The sequence below is a fragment of the Protomyctophum bolini genome (genome assembly GCF_963924005.1).
Source record: "Protomyctophum bolini genome assembly, chromosome: 1".
NCBI classification, from domain to species: Eukaryota; Metazoa; Chordata; class Actinopteri; order Myctophiformes; family Myctophidae; genus Protomyctophum; species Protomyctophum bolini.
In genome coordinates this window covers 2,954,321-2,967,426 of record NC_137862.1, presented here as the reverse complement: position 1 = coordinate 2,967,426, position 13,106 = coordinate 2,954,321, and the positions used below count along the sequence as shown (strand labels likewise).

General features: G+C 40.2%; 1 protein-coding gene across 1 annotated transcript in view; it reads right to left on the bottom strand.

Moving 5' to 3' along the window:
- The window catches only part of gpc6a (glypican 6a), a 234,772-nt gene that overhangs the window by 60,234 nt on the left and 161,432 nt on the right, over window positions 1-13,106 (bottom strand). The gene's annotated exons all lie outside the window — the stretch shown is intronic.

Genomic DNA, 13,106 nt, shown 5'->3' with positions numbered 1-13,106 from the left:
GGGGGGGGGGGGGGAGTTTCCCTGGTTGGACGTAGCGTGTGCAAGGAACACGCTATTCCAACCAGTTCCTTCCCCCTCCATCAGAGACCAGGATTACTGCATGTTTTTTGTCTAGCTGTGAGGGTAGCTACCGACCACAGTGTCCCCGGTGCAACATACATATTTAATATTTAATAAAATCACGGGATCTATTGAATGTGAAGGGGGAGGTGACAGACTGACATATTGAGCCTTACCCCACCCCCTTAGATAGCATTTCTGTAGACTTAGATAGCATTTGATACAGACTTATATTATGTTATGTAGACAGCACTAGAATTGCATTGTATGTAGTCATAGCACGTCATAGTGTATATATAATTATAGCATAGTATAGTATATATGTATAGTTTATATGTATATGTTAATTATATAGATATTCCACTGTTACTTTCTTAGCTTACACATGTTTCATGATAAATGCTTTTTATGTGATGTATTCCCATGCTTTTTGTTCTTGCTTAATGTAAATCGCTCTGGATTAAGAGCGTCTGATAAATGCCTAAATTGTAATTGTACGACACACAGTGTGGCCCCTCCCCCTAGTTTGAAAATAAATAAATGAACACTCATCTTTTACCTTGATTGAAAAAACCCAAAGTTGTCCTTTAAGTTCATTGTTAATTGCCTAGTTCCAGTCCATATACAGTAGCGTTGTGGGACTGATTGATCGGTTGATTATTAATTCACAAAACATGTCTCTGTGGCTGAATGACTTAACCCATTCTGAACGGGAACCCATTTTGGTGTTAGCATCATGTCATGCTTTAGCTATTGAAAAATAGCAGATCTACAAGCTCATATCGCGCCACCGAGTGGCGCGCTATGAGCTTGTAGGTCTGCTATTTTTGAAAAATCGAAGAACGACTGACATTTTTAGAATCTGATCTCAGGTCAGAATGGGTTCATCAGACCAGTGTGTGTCCAGTGGAAACCTCGTATGAATCTGATCTCAGGTCAGAATGGGTTAATTAATATAGTAATATTCTGGAATAAATAAAGGTAACAGTCTGGAAATGAAGAAGATAAAAGGGAGTAGTCTTTGAATTCAGGTCGCTTAGTTTAGGCTCTCTAAGAAAGAGTAAAGTTGCAGAAACATGACCTCTAAGTGAGCTTCATCCTTGAGGTGGAGGAGGAGGCTACACTATCTTTATCTATACTGTGGGGGAAGAACTGTGGTTTCTTACCCAGGAGGCAACACGGTCCTAATCCAATACCGTGAAGCCACCACAGAGGTGCTATTGTCCTCCTGCATCAATAATCCATTCTGAACGGGAACCCCTTTTGGTGTTTTAACTAAGCATTATGTTATACTTTAGCTATTGAAAAATATCAGATCTACAAGCTCATAGCGCGCCACCGAGTGGCGCGCTACGAGCTTGTAGGTCTGATATTTTTGAAAAATCTTGAAAATGCGGCACAAATCTTTGAATATATATTCTTTCAGAGCGAACGTTTTTTTAATTTATTTCGACGCCAGGCCTAAATGGGATAAAGGGGCTAGAAACAACTGTTTGTTGATGTGTATATTATAGTGCTCACAAGGGTAAAGAAAACTAAGTGGTAGGCCGGCCGTACAAGGTGACAGGGAGTCAGGGACACACCGACCGACCGTCGTCATCATAATTTTTCGACCGCGGTCGAGATCATGGATTTCACAACGCCAGGCCAGACTTCCCGGCCCTTCATTGCCATCCCCAGTTCCTGCCTTACTGATGCATGTGTCCCTATAGCGATGACATCATGTGTCCCTAGCGATGACATCATGTGTCCCTACCTAGCGATGACATCAGGGAACGACAGCTCTCTACCTCTGGTCTGCTTTGAGGCAGGACTCCAGAGAAGAAGGGAAGATATAACCTCATTGTCAGCTCTGTAGCAGTGGCCGGAAAACTGTGTTCTTCTGGATCGGACCAGTGAAGAAACACAGGGAAGGTTGACCGTATATTATATCAGTCGATTGGTGGACTAGTGAAGAAACACGGGGAAGGTTGCCGTATATTAGATCAGTCGATGGGTGGACTAGTGAAGAAACACAGGGAAGGTTGCCGTATATTAGATCAGTCGATGGGTGGACTAGTGAAGAAACACTGGGAAGGTTGCCGTATATTAGATCAGTCGATGGGTGGCTCTTCCAAGACAGATTTTGCGCTCTCATTAGAAGGACAGTAACTACAGTAAGTGCCATCCAACCGCCATACAGCCCAGTATAAACCAGGCGTACTGTCTGTCAAGTATGTATAATTATGTTACTACGTTATATGTACGAGCTACTGTATACTTGGTGGCGCCTTCGGTGGAAATTAGACGGAATTGAGACCTGGTTGTCGGTAGAGCTGTGGAGAGGCTATGGAGATTCTTTTTAGCAGAGCTATTAACCCATTCTGAACGGGAACCCATTTTGGTGTTTAGCATCACGTTATGCTTTAGCTATTGAAAAATAGCAGATCTACAAGCTCGTAGCGCGCCACCGAGTGGCGCGCTACGAGCTTGTAGGTCTGCTATTTTTGAAGAATCGAAGAACGACTGACATTTTTAAGAATCTGATCTCAGGTCAGAATGGGTTAATCAGTCCAGTGTGTGTCCAGTGGAAACCTCGCATGAATCTGATCTCAGGTCAGAATGGGTTAAAGTAACTCATACACCCCTCAGCTGTCTCGACAGGCAGACAGGAACGCAGTAGCTTGTTTGTACCTGTCATTTCTGTCACCGACACTATCATGTTCTCTATGCTGGCTGGCAGCGTACAGTACAGTGTGTTGTGTCAGCATGGACTAAATGTCTCCGTTATATCTGGAAGATGGTGTGTTTTTTTTTAACCCATTCTGACCTGAGATCAGATTCATAACGAGGTTTCCACTGGACACACACTGGTCTGATTAACCCCATTCTGACCTGAGATCAGATTCTAAAAAAATGTCAGTCGTTCTTCGATTTTTCAAAAAATAGCAGACCTACAAGCTCGTAGCACGCCACTCGGTGGCGCGCTACGAGCTTGTAGATCTGCTGTTTTTCAATAGCTAAAGCATAACGTGATGCTAAACACCAAAATGGGTTCCCGTTCAGAATGGGTTAATATGCAGTGCTTTTTGGCAGGACTCCGAGTTGAAGAACTATTCCTTTAAAAACAGGCAGATGTATTTGTGTTTCACTAAAAACACAACCATTTATCTTTCTTGTCTTTCTTATTGCGAGACGCAGTGATACACTTTATGCCTTTTGCCTTATTTCTACTGCATAGTACATTACTTTCTAATTTTTCTTATACTTACATAACCTTAACTGCTGCGCCACCTCATCCACGGGATAATAAAGGTATTCATGTATGTATGTATGATGTATAAATAATAATAATCTTTATTATTATGTATTATTTATTATTATTATCTATCCATCTAATGTGCGTCTGGTTTTGTGCCTAAATGTACATTTATATTACAAATCTCATGCTTTGGTGATATCCATATCAAACAAAACAACATAACCTAAGTTAAAGTTATATGAATGAGGACATGCAGTAGTTATATCGTCATTAACGGATCAAGGCACAGGATGTTGTTTTATATTTAAATCATTCTCCCACAAAGAGTCCTTCTTGGAGGACAAACGGTACAATATTATCTTGAATTCTCCTGAATGGGGTGGTTGTGGGGAGCTCCGGTTACACTGGGATACAATCCATGCAATTAAAACGAAAATGAGCAAAATATAATCAATGTGGATACGTTTACACTGTAGTGTCAAAGGTCTCAGTGGAAAGCAACACAAGACTACATCTTGATTAGTAGAAAAAAGGGCACCTTGTTGTGCAGTGTGTAGAACCGTCCGGTTGCCTTAAAGGAGAATTCCATGGTAGAAGGCTTTCTTACCTTTCTTTGTAGTTGTTACGTCGCCACCAAAGAGGTCCAGGTGTTATTTTGTGCAAAAGCTCCTTATTGGCTATTTCCCCTACCATAAGCCCTCAATGAATTGCATTGAATTGAATGGGGGCTATGGGGTGTTGTGCTAATTCGCTTATTTCCATCGAAATAAGTAGTAAAGTGTGCCGCTTGGGATATTATTTACATTATGAAGAGGATATATACAAAAAAATATTAATTTTGAGCGATGGAAATAAGCGAATTAGCACAACACCCCATAGCCCCCATTCAATTCAATGCAATTCATTTAGGACTTATGGTAGGGGAAATAGCCAATAAGGAGCTTTTGCACAAAATAACACCTGGACCTCTTTGGTGGGGAGGTAACAACTACAAAGAAAGGTAAGAAAGCCTTTTAGTATGGAATTCTCCTTTAATAGTGTATAGATTTTGGGGCATAAATAATATATTAGAAGCTTTTTTATCAAGAATTGATCAATGTCACCATGGTCCAGAGATAAATGTAAATGTGATAAATGTAAATCACCTGCTTTTCTCCCATTAAGCCTGTTTGTTACCATGTCAGGATTTCTGCTATACATTTAATTTATGCTGAAACATGTTAGAAATTAATTAGAATTTAGAAATTTAGAAATTAGAAATAATACAATGTGTGGCCTGGGCCGTGGCTCAGCGGTCCATGAGGCACCTTGGCTGGTAATCCAGTCTGGCAGTGTGCCGCGGGTTCGACTCCCGATCCCAACGGCCTTTACTGCATGTCACCCCCCCCCCATCTCTCTCCCCATTTCCTGTCAGCCTACTGTCTGTCCCTCCATAATTTTTTTTAAATAAAGGCGAAAGCCACAAAACAATACATAAAAAAAAAGAAATACCATTTTATATTGGCATAATAGTATGCTAAGCATGAACTACACAATCAATTGAATAAACTATTGCATGAGTTAAAATGTCTCCTTTCACGTCTGGTGGCTTTCTCTCGTTGTTCATATTTTGGCTGTCACTTCTTCATGATTCATGAGTCCGTGTCACTTTTCCTGGACTTTCATCGTCACTTGGAATTAAAAACAGAAAGCTGAGAAACGGGAGGTGAGAGATGTGTGTGTTTTGACATTTTGCGGCAAGTGATGCAGAAATGAGCCTGCCTGTCGCTGTATTATGTATGACAGTGTGGCACGCAAGCTACCGAGCTTTTCACTTTCCTTTTGCCTGCATAATCTAAAGCTTAGGAAATGTTTTATTGTAGCTTATATTAACCCATTTTGACCTGAGATCAGATTCTAAAAATGTCTTCTATATCCTGACAGTTTTCTGAAAAAGCTATGTTTATGTCAGTCGTTCTTCGATTTTTCAAAAAATAGCAGACCTACGAGCTTGTATATCTGCTATTTTTAAATAGCTAAATCATAACATAATGCTATCACCAAAAGGGGTCCCCGCCCCAAAATGGGTTAACAGTGTGAGGGCACAATCAAACATTCACATCAGCTAATAAGTTTGATTTGGCATTATAGGATATTAATTAATGTATCCATTGCGGCCTTTTTCATATTATTTTATTTATCGAGCCAAAGACTGAATCTAAACACAAAATTGATTTTTAAGATGCTCAACGCAAATGTACCAGTTGATGCATAAATACACAATAACTCTGTAAGCATCCTATCGGGAAAGAAGATCTCATGTTTTATGTGCATGCATTGAAACCATTCCATTCTATTCTGTCCAAGTGCCTCCTGTGACTGCTGCGTTTTCCTACAAATCAAATAGTAAAAAAGATGTAAAATGGAAAGTTGGCAACATAAACTAACATCTAAATGGTCCCCACTCAGTGGAAGGCCAAAACACTCTTTGTGTTACTCACAATTAATTTGCATCCAGTGAATTAATTTCCTTCCTCTACACAGTGATATCCTCGGTGTTAATTTGTCCATTTGAAACGCAAGACCATCAAATGCAAATGGTTCCTTTGCTGCTCTTCCAATCAGCCGGCATTACATTTACACTGAGAATTAGTACCGTGTGTAATTTTAAGCTCAGAGAATGCGAGAGGTTTGAAGAATGCTTCTCGGGCTCTCTCTCCCTCATTTCCGCCGTACCCTGGTGTGTTACTGTAGTCACGTCTCTCTTCCTCATATGCGTCGTACCCTGGTGTGTTACTGTAGTCACGTCTCTCTCCCTCATATGCGTCGTACCCTGGTGTGTACGGTAGTCTCACGTCTCTCTCTCCCTCATATGCGTCGTACCCTAGTGTGTACTGTTAGTCACGTCACTTTTGCCATCAAGAATAGCTCTGATCATGGACTAAGTGACATTGTGGAGGTGGTGCAACAGGGCAGTAAACAAGTCCTGTCATATCTGTGCGTGCGTGCGTGCGTGCGTGAGAACCTCTCTCTTCCTGTCACTCTTCGGGGAATTATAACAAGGTACAGACAAAGAGAAATGATAATGATGAGCCTGTCATGATGCAGAGCTGAGTGAATTTGTCATGAAGCTTAATGACTGATGGTATTGTCTATTGTGTCACTCACTGGCCAAACCATGAATTCTCTTCTAGAACACGCAAGCATGTATATACGCACGTCCGCACGCATATTGCATGCACACTTCCAGGAAATCCAGGATAGCATAAAGTATGCAAAATTGGGCTGGGCGATATAATCAATATTATGATCTACCGTACATTAATGAACGATCATTAATGTCCGAAACCTATAGGAGTAATTTTTTGACACATCTCTATCTTTCACACACACACCACATAAAAAAAGCATCACAAAATCTGCTTTCTTCCATCTGCGCAACGTTGCTAGAATCCGTCCAATACTCTCCTTTCCCGACGCCGAAACCCTGGTCCACGCTTTCATCACCTCAAACCCTGGTCCACGCTTTCATCACCTCAAGAATAGAAACCCTGGTCCACGCTTTCATCACCTCAAGAATAGAAACCCTGGTCCACGCTTTCATCACCTCAAACCCTGGTCCACGCTTTCATCACCTCAAGAATAGAAACCCTGGTCCACGCTTTCATCACCTCAAGAATAGAAACCCTGGTCCACGCTTTCATCACCTCAAGAATAGAAACCCTGGTCCACGCTTTCATCACCTCAAGAATAGAAACCCTGGTCCACGCTTTCATCACCTCAAGAATAGAAACCCTGGTCCCCGCTTTCATCACCTCAAACCCTGGTCCACGCTTTCATCACCTCAAGAATAGAAACCCTGGTCCACGCTTTCATCACCTCAAACCCTGGTCCACGCTTTCATCACCTCAAGAATAGAAACCCTGGTCCACGCTTTCATCACCTCAAGAACAGATTATACTGCAATGTCCTCTTCTCCGGTTTACCATCAACAGCAACACATGGTCTCAGATTAGTCCAAAACGCAGCAGCTAGAGCACTCACCAGAAAAAGTAAACATCACACCAACACTAATAGAACTACACTGGTTGCCCCATACAGGCTAGAGCCGACTTCAAGATACTCCTCCTGACCTATAAAACCTTAAACGGACTCGCGCCACCTTATATGTCCAGTTTACTAAATATATACATCCCTCCAAGACCACTATACGCTCTCGGGATGCTGGAAAACTCACAGTCACAACACACAATAAAATAACGGTTGTGGGCAGAGCTTTCACACATGGTGCCCCCCCTGTCTCTGGAACGTTCTCAGGATGTCAGAGATGTAAACTCCTGTCTCTGGAACGCTCTCAGGATGTCAGAGATGTAAACTCCTGTCTCTGGAACGTTCTCAGGATGTCAGAGATGTAAACTCCTGTCTCTGGAACGTTCTCAGGATGTCAGAGATGTAAACTCCTGTCTCTGGAACGTTCTCAGGATGTCAGAGATGTAAACTCCTGTCTCTGGAACGTTCTCAGGATGTCAGAGATGTAAACTCCTGTCTCTGGAACGTTCTCAGGATGTCAGAGATGTAAACTCCTGTCTCTGGAACGTTCTCAGGATGTCAGAGATGTAAACTCCTGTCTCTGGAACGTTCTCAGGATGTCAGAGATGTAAACTCCTGTCTCTGGAACGTTCTCAGGATGTCAGAGATGTAAACTCCTGTCTCTGGAACGCTCTCCCTCAGGATGTCAGAAATGAAAAGCCCTGGATATTTTGAAGTCAAGGCTAAAAAGTAAAAACGCATCTTTTTTCTATGCACTACGGTTCCGGTATAGTTTGAACTTTTAATCTGTATGATCCATACAGTTATGCACATTTTTTTTTTTAATTGCTATGTTTTGTGTCTTTGATTAGTTTATTTTTATGTATTAATGCGGCAAAGTGCACAGAGACCCCTTGGGGTGATTTTGTACTATATTACAAAATGTTTTTACAGAAAAAAACATCAAAAATGTTTTGGTGCCAATTTATTGATAAAGAAAAGAGATGCTTCTCGGTTATTTGATTAACCTACATGAGCTACCTGTAACCTGTATAGGTTAAATTGGTTATTGGTTCTACATTGGTTTTGATATATTTTTGGCTAATTGCCCAGCTATGATGCAAATCACATCCTTTAACCCATTCTGAACGGGAACCCATTTTGGTGTTAGCATCATGTTATGCTTTAGCTATTGAAAAATAGCAGATCTACAAGCTCATAGCGCGCCACCGAGTGGCGCGCTACGAGCTTGTAGGTCTGCTATTTTTGAAAAATCGAAGAACGACTGACATTTTTTAGAATCTGATCTCAGGTCAGAATGGGTTCATCAGACCAGTGTGTGTCCAGTGGAAACCTCGTACGAATCTGATCTCAGGTCAGAATGGGTTAACAATGATTGTTCAATCACTATACAAAGCACATCCATTTGGATTGACGGACGGGCGTGTGTGCGTGCGTGCGTGCACACAGCAGCTACATTCAAATAACTGCAAAACATGTTGGTTTTTGGCATATTTTCATTAACATAATAATAGTAGTCATTTCCCCAGTTATTCCATGGTTTATGCTTTCTTCAGCTACTGTAATATTGCTTGGTCCAGCTGTGCCAGCATCCTGTCATTTATTTTTAGGCTGAAACGTATTTAAATGTATTGAAATGAAATGACGCACAGAACAAAATACCAGGTAAACATCAAACAATAACACCTATAAATCATGGGTTCCCAAAGTGGGGTTCGGGGACCCCTGGGGGTATACTTGAGGGAGTTCGAGGGGGTGCCTATAGCTCAATTAAATTAACAGTGGTTTTACAATATAAATTGTGGTACCAGAGATAGAAATGCCATTAAACCGGGGGTCCGTGGCATAATGCGTGTGAAACTGCAGGGGGTCCTTGAAATTAATATGTTTCGGAATCACTGCTAGAGCCGTAAAAATCATCCCTTATCGAGGTCACTGGCATATGTTTTCAAATGGGGGGGACCACTGAACTAAATAACATACCGGTACATAACATTTGTGAACAAGCAAACAACATCTACAGAACACACACAGTGAAAAATAAAACTTATTGTTGTTTGTACTTTATCTGAAACTGTTCATTGTACAATAGGGTGCTCCCAAACCTATTGCATCGTAGCTTAGCAACTTATACAAACTGAAAAGCAGTACAAAATATATATAAAATAAAAGGTTTGAAGGGTGTTTGAACTGTGGGAAAATGCAAATAACCAGCGTTCAGTTTGTTAATTTGGGAAAAAGGACTTTGTGGTGCCCTGCATATAGCATGCATGATGGTCGATGTCCGTGTGAAAAATGCAGATGAACTGTGCAAGTGAGGGGGAACACACACACACACACACACACACACACACACACACACACACACACACACTTTGTTGCCAATCAATGCTATTGACAGTGACATTTAGAGCAGAGTCTACAGGTAAATGCCACAGGAGTGCTCTCCTCTCACACACTGCCTGTAGTCTGATATAACCTCTTATAATCAGTGATATAACCTCTTATAATCAGTGATATAACCTCTTATAATCAGTGATATAACCTCTTATAATCAGTGATATAACCTCTTATAATCAGTGATATAACCTCTTATAATCAGTGATATAACCTCTTATACTCAGTGATATAACCTCTTATAATCAGTGATATAACCTCTTATAATCAGTGATATAACCTCTTATAATCAGTGATATAACCTCTTATAATCAGTGATATAACCTCATATAATCAGTGATATAACCTCTTATAATCAGTGATATAACCTCTTATAATCAGTGATATAACCTCTTATAATCAGTGATATAACCTCTTATAATCAGTGATATAACCTCTTATAATCAGTGATATAACCTCTTATAATCAGTGATATAACCTCTTATAATCAGTGATATAACCTCTTATAATCAGTGATATAACCTCTTATAATCAGTGATATAACCTCTTATAATCAGTGATATAACCTCTTATAATCAGTGATATAACCTCTTATAATCAGTGATATAACCTCTTATAATCAGTGATATAACCTCTTATAATCAGTGATATAACCTCTTATAATCAGTGATATAACCTCTTATACTCAGTGATATAACCACTTATACTCAGTGATATAACCTCTTATAATCAGTGATATAACCTCTTATAATCAGTGATATAACATCTTATAATCAGTGATATAACCTCTTATAATCAGTGATATAACCTCTTATAATCAGTGATATAACATCTTATAATCAGTGATATAACATCTTATAATCAGTGATATAACCTCTTATAATCAGTGATATAACCACTTATACTCAGTGATATAACCTCTTATAATCAGTGATATAACCTCTTATAATCAGTGATATAACATCTTATAATCAGTGATATAACCTCTTATAATCAGTGATATAACCTCTTATAATCAGTGATATAACCTCTTATAATCAGTGATATAACATCTTATAATCAGTGATATAACCTCTTATAATCAGTGATATAACCTCTTATAATCAGTGATATAACATCTTATAATCAGTGATATAACCTCTTATAATCAGTGATATAACCTCTTATACTCAGTGATATAACCTCTTATAATCAGTGATATAACCACTTATACTCAGTGATATAACCTCTTATAATCAGTGATATAACATCTTATAATCAGTGATATAACCTCTTATAATCAGTGATATAACCTCTTATAATCAGTGATGATTTGGGAGATGACAATAAAATGAAGTCCGCCTACAACAAGCTCAATCTATACATTTCCATAATGCAAAGCCATGCATGCTCCGATGGAGAGCATTATCCCATTCTGACCTGAGATCAGATTCATACAAGGTTTCCACTGGGACACACACTGGTCTGATGAACCCATTCTGACCTGAGATCAGATTCTAAAAAATGTCAGTCGTTCTTCGATTTTTCAACAAATAGCAGACCTACAAGCTCGTAGCGCGCCACTCGGTGGCGCGCTATGAGCTTGTAGGTCTGCTATTTTTCAATAGCTAAAGCATGACATGATGCTAACACCAAAATGGGTTCCCGTTCAGAATGGGTTAATGACCTGACACATTTTAGGAGAGGTTTTTTTTTCTAAAAGACAAATTGATATTTTTTGGAACTTGGAAGATATATACCGTAAAAACTAATCAAAGTGATTTAATAGCTGGATAAAATTAATAGATGCATCTTTCAGGGTGGAAAAATAAACATCCTCAGGGTTCCACTTTTCTAATTACAATACCAAATAAATATCACCCTGTTTGCTTCCAAAACAAACACACCGAGAAAACCATCCACTTACTCTCTACACCTCAAGGGTGTCCTCGTCAAAGCAGATTCATCATTCTGGGGCAACAACGCCCCCTCCCCCCCCCATTACTGTCAAGTACAACCTCCCATAGCAGCAGCAGATTTGCCTCTTCACAACCGAACAAGACACACACTTTTTTTAACCCATTCTGACCTGAGATCAGATTAAAAAAATGTCTTCTACATCCTGACAGTTTTCGTTCTGACCTGAGATCAGATTCTAAAAAGGTCTTCTACATCCTGACAGTTTTCCATTCTGACCTGAGATCAGATTCTATAAATGTCTTCTATTACTGTACATCCTGACAGTTTTCTGAAAAAGCTATGTTTCTATGTCAGTCGTTCTTCGATTTCTCAAAAATAGCAGACCTACAAGCTCGTAGCGCGCCACTCGGTGGCGCGCTATGAGCTTGTAGATCTGCTATTTTTCAATAGCTAAAGCATAACATGATGCTAACATCAAAATGGGTTCCCGTTCAGAATGGGTTAACACATGTCAACGAAGCTGTGAGACATCTTACTCTGACTGCACTGCAAACGGGGACATGCCTTACTTTGAGACTTCAGAGCTTTCCTCAACAAGAGAACAGCCTGAGCTACACTTCACTGTGATGGTTTCACCAACAGCAGCAGGCCCGTCAGAAGGAGAAAAAAAAAGATGCCACCACCAGCGCCAAAAGTACTCCTCGCCTGACAAACATTATCTGCAGGGAAAATCCCTCAACCATTTGTGCTTTTCCCTTCTTTTAGTAGTAGGGGAGGGAGGGAGGGAGGGCTGGTGGGATGGAGGGAGGGCTGGTGGGATGGAGGGAGGGCTGGTGGGAGGGAGGGAGGGCTGGTGGGATGGAGGAACATAACAAATGAAAGCATCGCAGCCCACAAAAGATCCAGAGGGAAGGGCACGCGTTGCCTCCTTGGGCCTCCATCTGACAGGAGGGCTTATACTGTAGCAGCCCAGCTACTTAACCCATTCTGACCCGAGATCAGATTCTAAAAATGTCTTCTACATCCTGACAGTTTTCCATTCTGACCTGAGATCAGATTCTAAAAATGTTCTTCTACATCCTGACAGTTTTCCATTCTGACCTGAGATCAGATTCTATAAAAATGTCTTCTACATCCTGACAGTTTTCCATTCTGACCTGAGATCAGATTCTATAAAAATGTCTTCTACATCCTGACAGTTTTCCATTCTGACCTGAGATCAGATTCTAAAAAATGTCTTCTACATCCTGACAGTTTTCCATTCTGACCTGAGATCAGATTCTAAAAATGTCTTCTATCTATGTCAATCGCTCTTCGATTAAAAATAAAATGAGCTTGTAGATCTGCTATTTTTCAATAGCTAAAGCATAACATGATGCCAACACCAAAATGGGTTCCCGTTCAGAATGGATTAAAGTCTAACTGAAGTGCTATATTACTCACCAAGCTCAGCTGGAGACACTATAGAAAATGTGTTTGC